The sequence below is a fragment of the Anser cygnoides genome, chromosome 3, assembly GCF_040182565.1.
Source record: "Anser cygnoides isolate HZ-2024a breed goose chromosome 3, Taihu_goose_T2T_genome, whole genome shotgun sequence".
NCBI classification, from domain to species: Eukaryota; Metazoa; Chordata; class Aves; order Anseriformes; family Anatidae; genus Anser; species Anser cygnoides.
The window spans coordinates 31,008,485-31,018,035 of NC_089875.1; the positions used below are offsets into that span (position 1 = coordinate 31,008,485).

At 47.5% G+C, this 9,551-nt stretch overlaps 1 long non-coding RNA gene across 1 annotated transcript; it reads left to right on the forward strand.

Moving 5' to 3' along the window:
* The first annotated feature begins 6,905 nt into the window (after positions 1–6,905).
* On the forward strand, positions 6,906–8,200 carry LOC136790364 (uncharacterized). The gene is made up of 2 exons (XR_010830188.1): positions 6,906–7,044; positions 7,340–8,200. It is a non-coding gene; the product is annotated as an uncharacterized lncRNA (long non-coding RNA).
* The last annotated feature ends 1,351 nt before the right edge of the window (positions 8,201–9,551 follow it).

Below are 9,551 nucleotides of genomic sequence, written 5' to 3' on the forward strand. Positions count from 1 at the left end.
ATCAAGCTCCACGGTAAGTGATTGTCCTAGTGGGGTATTTGCGAACAAACAGAAGGCTGCTGTGACTTCTGGGCAAAAATTCATAGTATAAAAGGCTTTCCTCTTTGAGAACGTCCTCAGTCGTTCTTGTTTACAACCGAAAGGGCTAGACGTCCACAGGAAAGCTATGCCTCTACAACAGTTACACAAGTTTTAGCTCGGCTGAGTATAAAGTCCTGTTTTAATTACAAATTACCCTGACTCCTTTCTCCTTGTCTACAGTGTTTTGCTGTTGTTTGCTGCAGTGAAACAGGCTGTGGAACTTCCCCTTTAGCTTTTCGTTAGAAAGCCACTTGTTCAATTTCATGTTCTAGGGTTCAGCTGAATTCTCCTTCCTTGCCATCACATGTTTCCATTGAACACACAACTTGGTGAAGAAATAGCCCCTTCCCTATCCTGCAATCTCCCCTGACCCTACCTCAACCAGACAGGCAGTTGTGGTTGTGTTTGCTCTTGGTCTCTGAACCATTGAGGAAATACAGCCCGATCTCTCTTCCCAGCTACATGACACTCAAATACCACCAACCTCTTCCCTTTCCCCTCCAAGGGAAAATCAGGATGATGGAAAAGCTCACATCGCTGGCTATCACTCTCCTGCAGTTTTGGGTCCTCTGAAGCAGCTCTCAGTGCCATCAGTATGTTAAAAAAGAGCCTCTTTCTGCTACTTTCAGCTAGAAGTTGAGAAAACCACAGCCACCTCCAGGCTTTGATCTTGAGCCAAAGCCAATGACAGTCTCCTTTGTTCCCCAGTTCTTTTATTTTTGCTTTGATAGACACAAGTGCTCTTCTCTGTGCTTTCCCTCTTCTCTCCATTCCCTCTTTTCTCTCCCCACTCCCTTGAACTTGGCTGGGAGTCTGCAACCATTTTGTCCCTGCAAGAGAAAATGCTTCATAAGTCACCAAGACAATACTGGGCCAAGGGAAGTGGGCAGACAGAACCTAGGTGATTTGGCCCTACACGTTAAGACAATGGGCTTTCCTGCCATTGTTTCCCATCAGTATGTCTTACTGCAGGAGGTCATGCACACTCTGTCCTGGAGGCTAAACATGCCCAAGAGGGAAAGGGAAGGGCCATATCAGACATCTGGGGCCAAAGACAAAGCAATTTGTTAACCACATGTGGCAACAAATGAAGCTCTGAGGGAGGGGACTCCAAATAGCAAACTGTCTCCAGATGTTCAAAGTCAATTCAAATATGCCACCTACTGGACCTGAGCTTGGAGACTTGGTAGAGATGGGGCAGATGGCACTGAAGAACCAGGGAAAATGCGCTTCTATACTCCTTAGGGTTTTCTTGTAAAAGATGGTCCTTCCCTCACCTCTTCTTGACTCTGTATTTTATGGTCAGTGTCCTCAACCCTACTCTGCAGAAGTCTTTCATATGGCCAAAAACTGAAGAGAACCATGCAGATTTGGGATGCTCCAGCCTCAGGCGCAGTGGCCTGTGCTTAAGAGGCACTGAGCAACCTTCACACTCATTAGTTTTAAAATATTGTGTGCTCAGCACTTCTGGAACATTTCATGTCTTACTTTCTTGGCCTCTGAGGTAACCCTGGGCGTGACAGAGAGGAAGGTGAGCCATTTGCCCTGGGTAGAGAATGCAGAGAAGTCGGTGATTCATTACCTTCCTACACATCCCAAGGTAGTGCAAGTCGTAATCCCCTAGGAACCTTGTGTGCTGTGGTTCTCATGGAATTGAAGAAGGTAGAATTGAGGGGCAGATCTGAAGTATTGCCTGTGGCTCGGAGCTTTTTCAGCGCGCTAACTTGAAATACTGTCTGTGCTGCTCATCAGCAAATGCAATCAAAGGAACAGAGAAGCCAACCTAATGCTGAGGCAGGTAAATGTTCTTTCATACCTCTTACGTGCCACCAAGGGAAAAGCATCATTGTTACAAAAACAGCTGCTATTTGTTTGAATCCCTCCCTAACATTCCTGGTAGATTGTTTTGGTCATTTACGTTCCAGTTCTACCCTAAAGCTTTGCCACAGGGTTTTGGGCAGGAGTTCAAGTACCTGGCAGCTGGAACCATGCCCCTACTAAGCCACCTAAAGACTGACATTCCAGGCCTCCCCTCATGGAGAAGAGCCTTGGTCCTCTAACTGAGCTTCAGCATCCTGAGTACAAAGCCTGTCAGATTTCATTGTTAACGAATGAGGAAATAAATTTGCTCTAATTATTCTACGAAGAGCTTAGATGGAATTTTACAGGGAAGGAACTTTGTCTAGAGATTATAAGGGGGAGACTCTGAAGCAGGACTCCCAGGTTTTATTTCTGATTCTGCCCCTGGTTCATTGATTGACCCTGACGAATGTTATATCTTGGTTTCCCCCACCTGTAAAAAGGGGTAATGATATCAAACTGTCTGACATGAGTGGTTTTAGGCTTCATTAATTAACAGCCGTGAAACAATCTGAGTTCTCAGTTGGAAGATGCTCTAGTAACGATCAAAGAAATATCTCTAAGTGCCTTTGGTGTTTGGCATTCTCATTCTTTTTCATGTATAGATGACAGCCCTCAATGAGAGAGAACAGAGCTTTCAGTCTACTGACTGGTGCCTGGGCATTAAGGAAAACCGGTGTGTAACGGACTAATAAATTCACTGAAACTGCATTTCTTTTCAGGCTGTGAAGAGCAAGCCAGCAGACTTTTGCTCAACTATTTGTTAGTGTAAAATTTTCAATGAATTCTTTTATGCAAACATTTATTTATTTTTTTTTTCTAAACTATTCACTGTATCTTTGGAGTAGTTTCTACCTGTGTGGAGTGATTGGCCAATCAACTCATATGGTTTTGTGTCTCCTTAAGTGGACAACTCCTGGGCTCCCAAATGCCTTTCAAAATCATACAATCACAGAATTGCTCAGGTTGGAGAGGACCTCCACAGGTCTCTAATCTAGCTTCCTGTTCATCAAAAGAGGAGGTCACCTATAAGATGAGAAGAGGTTGCTCAGGGGGGTTGACTCCTGAAAATCTCCAAGGATGGTGACCGCACAACCTCCTTAGGCCTGCTCCACTGCTGGACTCTCCTCATGGTTAAAAAGCTTTTTCTTAAAGCCAGCTTGAACCTCTTTTTTTCAGTTGTCTCTTGTCCTCACACCATGCACCACAGAGCCTGGCTCCATCTTCTCGGCAACTTCCTTGTAGGAGCTGGCAGGCTGCTGTTCGCCTCCTACAAAGCCATTTCTTCTGCAGGCCAAACAACTCCAGCCACCTCCGCCTCTCCTCACAGGGCTCTAGCCCCCAGTCATATTGGTGGTCTCTCCTGAACTTGCTCCAATTTGTCAGTTTTTCTTGCACTGAGGTTCCAAAACTGGATTCAGTACTGCAGTTTCATCTGAGTAACTTGGGAAAGGGGATAATAACATCTCTCAACCTCCTGGCCGTGCCACTGTTAACACAGCCCCGGAAGACTTTGGCCTTCTTTGCCACCAAAGCATATTGCTGGCTCATGTCCATCTTGCTGTCTGCCTGGGTTCACAGATATTTTTCTGCAGAGCTGCTCCCCTGCGCATCATTCTCCAGCCTGTACCACTGCAGGGGCTCTTCTTTTCCCCGGTGTGGGACTCTACATTTATCCTTGCTGAATTTGGTAGGGTATCTGTCAAGCCCATTCCTCCAGGGCCCTGCACTCCAGTTCCTCAACTGCCCCCCGCCACCCTCATGTCATCTCACAACTTGGCGAGCTAGCACTCCATTTCCTCCTCCTGATAACTGCTAAAGACATTAAATAGGACAGACCTCTGCGGTACCCCACTTGTCGACAGCCCTCAGGTAGAATATGACATATTACCTATTACTCTCTGAGCCTGACCATTGAAACCAGCTCTTTACCCATCTGATAGTCCACCCATCCAGATCATAATGTCCTAACTTGAATATTGTGGTAGACAGTGTTAAGCCTTGCTAAAGTATTGGTAAAATGCCTGCCAAGAAATTGCAGTATTAAGAAAATAGTTGCATGGATTGTATTTACCTGTGTGTGTGTGTTTCTGTGCAGGCTCTTTTTGAAAACAGCCTTCTGAACCATTGTGTGCTCATAGTCTAAAAGCCAATGCGATAATGAAGTGAATTTGTATCTTAGAGTACAATTTCTTGAACATGTGTTGTGCTGTTTTCCACTCTGTGGTTTTCCATTTTACCTTTGACCAGGATTTTTTAAAGCAACTGTCTTTGTCCTTACATCCAACTCCAGTCATGAGTCAAACAGGACCTCTGCATTTGACTTTGACAGAGCTATTTCTAGCCATAAGTCATTCTCTGAAGATTTTCTATCTCTTAACATCAAAAGGAGTTCTAATCTTTTTAACCTCTGCTTTCCACAGTAAATATCAAACATATGGTCCACAGGAGATATGGACCACCAACAAAATCATGGGAAGCTCATGGACTTTGAGAATGGATGTGAGCAAGACGCTCCAGAACAGGATTGGCTCCATGCCCAGCCTGCGTAGGCTTGTCAACATAAGCAGTATGGATCCCAGGCACCATCCACTTTGTATATATCTAGGCTTTAAACTTAAACCAGGTCTCCAGCTTCAATTGTCATATCCTTGCTACTGATGTCCTGCTCCATCCTGTGCCTGTCATCCCATCTCCTGTTGTTTGGAGAACCAGCACAAAGAGTTGTTTTCCCCTGACACTGGGAAATTGAGGCTCGGTGTGCTCTTCATAATCTATCCTTCTTCTTGGTGGTAACATTATTTTTCTGAGGAAGTCAAGAATATGCCTTGAGTGCTCCTGGGGATGCAGGGCAAGGTCAAGCATGCAGGAAGGAGGAGGCTGGCCATTTGGGGGAGAAAGAGTTCACTCTTTCTTAAAGCCCTAAGCCGTTCAAGGAGGATGGTGCATGATGGATCTGCTCTACAGTGAAATTGGAGCTATCCTCCCTGTTATCTCAGTGGCTGCTCCTCAGCTCTGGTGTGGTCACACTCAAGACTGTAGTTTGTAATGGAAAACACGGTACCATCACAGACCCATGGCACGCTGAGGTGTGTTTCAGACTGTCACGAGCTGGACAGAGGAGACTGTCTGAGCCTCTCATCCCTCACCTGTCAGAGATCTCCCATCCAGGCTCAATACAGCTATACACAAAGGCTGGTGGCAGAGCAGCCAGGCCTGGTGCTAGAGGACAGGCCTCCCCCCTCTTAAGTCTACAAAAACCTCCAAAATCCCATGTTTGGGCAATTTGTCGAGCTTTCCCTCCTTGGACAATGACAGGTATGCAGTGACACCCAGCCACATAACTTGGAGGAAGTTGTTTGTTTCAGACTGGCCTGTCAGCTTGTGCCTGAGGACCCGTGTTGGGCAACGTGCTGCGGATGCATTGTCCAGGAGTCAGGCAGCACTGCGGTGATGAAATAGAGCACGTGAAAATTACCATATGGGAAAAATGCAGAGGTTGGTACTGGCATCTGACACAGCCGGTGCAGCGTGGGTGAGCGGATGGCTGGATGTTGTTTCTAGCTGCTCTTCCACCCAAAGTGCACCAAGGACCTATGTAAACATGCAGCTGCCTCCCTCTAACAGTACTCTCATGAATGTCATGGTAAGTATTATTTACTTTTGCCAAGAGGTGCAGAACCAGCCCAAGGCTGTCCACGGGGACATGCCAAAGCCATGTTATGACCCCCAAGGCCCTGAATTTCTGTGCAGTTAAAGACTGAAATCCTTCCCTTACCAATTCCATGCCACAGCACTCGGTGACAATCAGGCAGTCACCTGAAGGCCTTAATGAGGCCTTTAGAGTCCTGCAGCGAATGGCTGAACTTACTGTTGGATTTTCCCATCTTATTTTCTGTCAGAGAATCAGATCTCTTGTAACAACCTGAGTTGCAATGTAGGTACTGCGATATGTTTTTTATGCCAGGGTTATTTACCAAAACTGGGTCCTGTTGGGGTCAGAGGGGATCTCGTCGTGCAGCCTGCCTACCCTCTCTAGAACTGGCTGATCCCCAGTCCCTTCCAGGACAGAGTCAAAGACGCTACTTTGCAAACAGCCTGCGTGTGGGGAAGGGTCCTGCTCTCCGCACACTGGGGACCACAGCCGCTGACCTGGCCACCGCTGTCAGGCGAACACGGTGTGCCTCTTGGACGAGGTGCGGTGACAGCCAGGAAGCCCCGGGGAGCTACAAGTGCTGACGACACGCTGCAGATACCGGCGGGTTTGGGGTTTTGCCCGGGCTGAGTGGCCAAGGGCAGGAGGAGCGAGAGCAGCCCCTTTGCCCCCGCTATCCGAAGTGTCGGCTGCCCACAGCCCAGGCTGTGTTGCCATGGAGACATTGCCCTGATGGCCCGCGATTTCTGATCGTTTCAGTGAAAATAATTTGATGCAATCAGCACAGACGTGGGGTTTGCTCTTACCACACGCCCGCACAGCTACGCACACTCCTGCAAGCATCTTCTTTGTGCCACAGTTTCAGCAAGCGAGCAGGCGAGTTTGCTTGTAAGGCACAGCGTGGCATGTCAGCCAGCGGGGATGGTTACAAACATGGCTTTCTCCGGCTCAGATTAACAAGATCTCCTCCTGCTGCTTGGAACAATGTGTTGTTACCACAACACGACATCTAGTTAAGTAAAGAAAGCCAAGCTCCATCCACCCAAACTTTAAAGCTTTCCCCTCCCCGTCACCACCAGACTTTTCTCGTCAGGTTCAAATTATTTGCCAACGAGTGGTGGAAAAAGCTGGTGCTCTGGTTTGGCCTCTGTTTGTTTGCTTCCCCAAATCACCAGAAGGTAGTTCTGGGAAGCTAACATAACGGGGTGTAAGAAAATGGCGTTGCCCTGTAGTAAAATTCAGGCTACTTCCTTGGAGAGCTGGGCCCCGGTGGTGTCTGTTTTGTCGTACTCCACTGCGGCTCCACTGCCTGGGCTGATGTAGCTGGGTGTAATGTTGTCATTTCAGGTTTTGGTGAACTGAGAGCAAAATCCCAGAGGCCACAGGCGGCACCAGCGATCCTCAGAGGACGGGCTGGCTGGGTCACCTCTCTGCATCTCAGCCCGCAGGTGAGCTACGCTGGGAGGGCGGCGAGAGATGCCTGCTGCTTGCTCTTACTACGGCTCTTGAGGGAATCTGCGACACGTTTGCGAGTGAGCCAGGTAGTGGATGGGTGTTGTGCAGAACTTCAGTCTCCCAGTCTGTCAAGCTTGAAAGTTTTTCCAGCTTTCAATTTTGTCTAGAGTTTCTCTCTTAAGACTCCCCCCTTCTTCAAACAGAGCCTCAACTCTGGCTGGGTCCCAGAGATAGATACCAAATGGTGCTTTTTTCCCTTTCTTTTGCTCTTTCTTCCTTCTCGTGAAGCTGGCAGACTCTCCAAACACACATCCAACCAACGCACAGTGCATTCGAAAACAGGCCATCTGGCTGAGCACTCCTTGAGAATGAGGAGACAAGAAAAACAACCCTCTTGGAGCTGGCAGCCGAAAGGCAGGCAGCCCGTACGGGGACTTGATCTCGTGGTGCAATCCAAGAGCCGTCCAATCCAAGGGCATTGCAAAAAAGCTCTTTCCTAATGAGCAGAGTACGGCTGTCTCCAGAAGCGCTCCAAGTCAACAATTTGAGTGGGATGCTGTAACTCTCCTCGCTGCACATGTGCTCATTAATTAAAGCCACTTTGGAAGATGCCCCTGACACCCCCGCCGGGGCTGCCAGCCTACCCTCCCCGAAATCCTGCTCGCTGCTTTGCAGCCCCCTGCTGGGCAGGGAACTGCAGATCCCCAAGGGAAGGATGGGGCCATCAGCATCCAACTCCTAACCACAAAATGGACCCATTGCATCGCTGATGGGCAGCTGCACAGGGAATACAGCGCTGGAAGGAAGTTGCACTCCATTTGCTTTGCTGTCTTTTTTTTTTTTCCCCATCTGAGTTTGGTAACAGCCAGAGTGCTGCAGGCATAAAACTGCTCTGGGAAGGTCAGCGGGCGACAGGAACAGAGTGATCTGAGCAACCCAGTATTGCAATCCTTAGCTATTTTTCTGATGGTTAATGACGAGGTTCGCAGAATTAGGGTGGCTGAGGTGAATGCAGACCTGTTAGTAGCCAAATCCCTCAACAGAAGAACAGGGAGCTCTCACTGAAACCAATAGCACACAGGTTTAAAACAGAATAAAGAAGTTACATGACATTAGGCAGGGAACTTCTGGCAGCTGCTGGCCCAGCAGGTTCCAGAAGCAAACACTATCAGCAGGCTCCAAATGGGAATAGACGAATTCCCAGACAGCAGATCTCTAAATGGACGCTAAAGGGAATAGGTGGGATGTACAATCTAGCATCCCACCCCAACAAAGGTGAATGCCGAGGAAATGCAAGGGGAAGAGAGAGGGAAGAGCCCAGGGCTGTGCGCTGTTCCTGGACAGCCTCTCCTCCCCAGCTGGGAGCAGACTGCTGGGCTGGGGGACCGCTGCTCTGGCCCAGAAGGGCTGCTCTTCGGTTTTCACTGAGGGACTCAGTCCCTCTGCCAGCCTGGTCTGAAGGTTATATGAACAGACTGCTCTGCCTCTTCAGATTATTGGAAGGAAGCTAGAATCTGATTTGGGGGGGAAGCTGGATTTGTGGAATATGCTTCCATGAATGTCAACAGTCACAAGCCCTGGCTTAATCTGTTTGGTCTCCCAGTAGTTACGTTTCACACAGTGACATTTCCACGGGTAGTTACAGCTCTGCATCTCTGGATGGCTATTTCTCATGTTTCTGCTGTGGCTTCCTCCATGCAGTTGTGTTTCCAAGCTCAGGGACTGAAGCTCTTGATATTTTGACTTTATTAACTCAAGAGTAGAGGTCTGTAAATGAAAAATTGCTTGGTTATGTTGAAAAAATATTATAGAGGACAGACGTAACCAGTGCAGGGCTTTAGGAACCCTGTGTTCCTCCTTGCCACTAAGGTGTAAGAGACATTCGCAGCCTCTTCCTTTTATCAACATACAATTTAGTTGTCCCCAGCTGACAAAGATGAGGTACAAAACTGAGATTTTGCATCATTATGTTTTTATACCCACTGCTTTATAAGATTTAACGATGACAGGGAGATGTTCCCAGACTGAAAAGAAAATAACAAACAGGGATTTGGTGAAGTCAAACATACCCCTTCTTCTGCGGTGACCTAATTCAAACAGCAGTGACTAGTTCAGGAAAACCTGGAAGTGACAAGTGATAGAGAGCAGAATGAAGTCAGAACAAAGTCCAGCACTTCCAACTCTAAACCATAATGGAGCAAACGTAAAGAGTAACTGAGAAGCTTTAGTGTGAAAAAAAAATGGGGGAAGGGGCACAAAAAATGAGAATGGACCCATGGGACGCTGAATCTCCTCTTCTGCTGTCATGATATCCTACAACTGATTGAGATCTGTCTTCAGTTTTTTATTCCCGTTGTTCCTCTTAGGAGGTTATTCTGAACTTCACTCTGCTGCTGTTTTGAAGGCTTCTGCTACTTTGCAGCCCAAATTTATTTATGACCAGTGTATACTTGTTTTAAGATCTTTCCATTTTAAAACTCTAACCTGTTATTAGCCACAT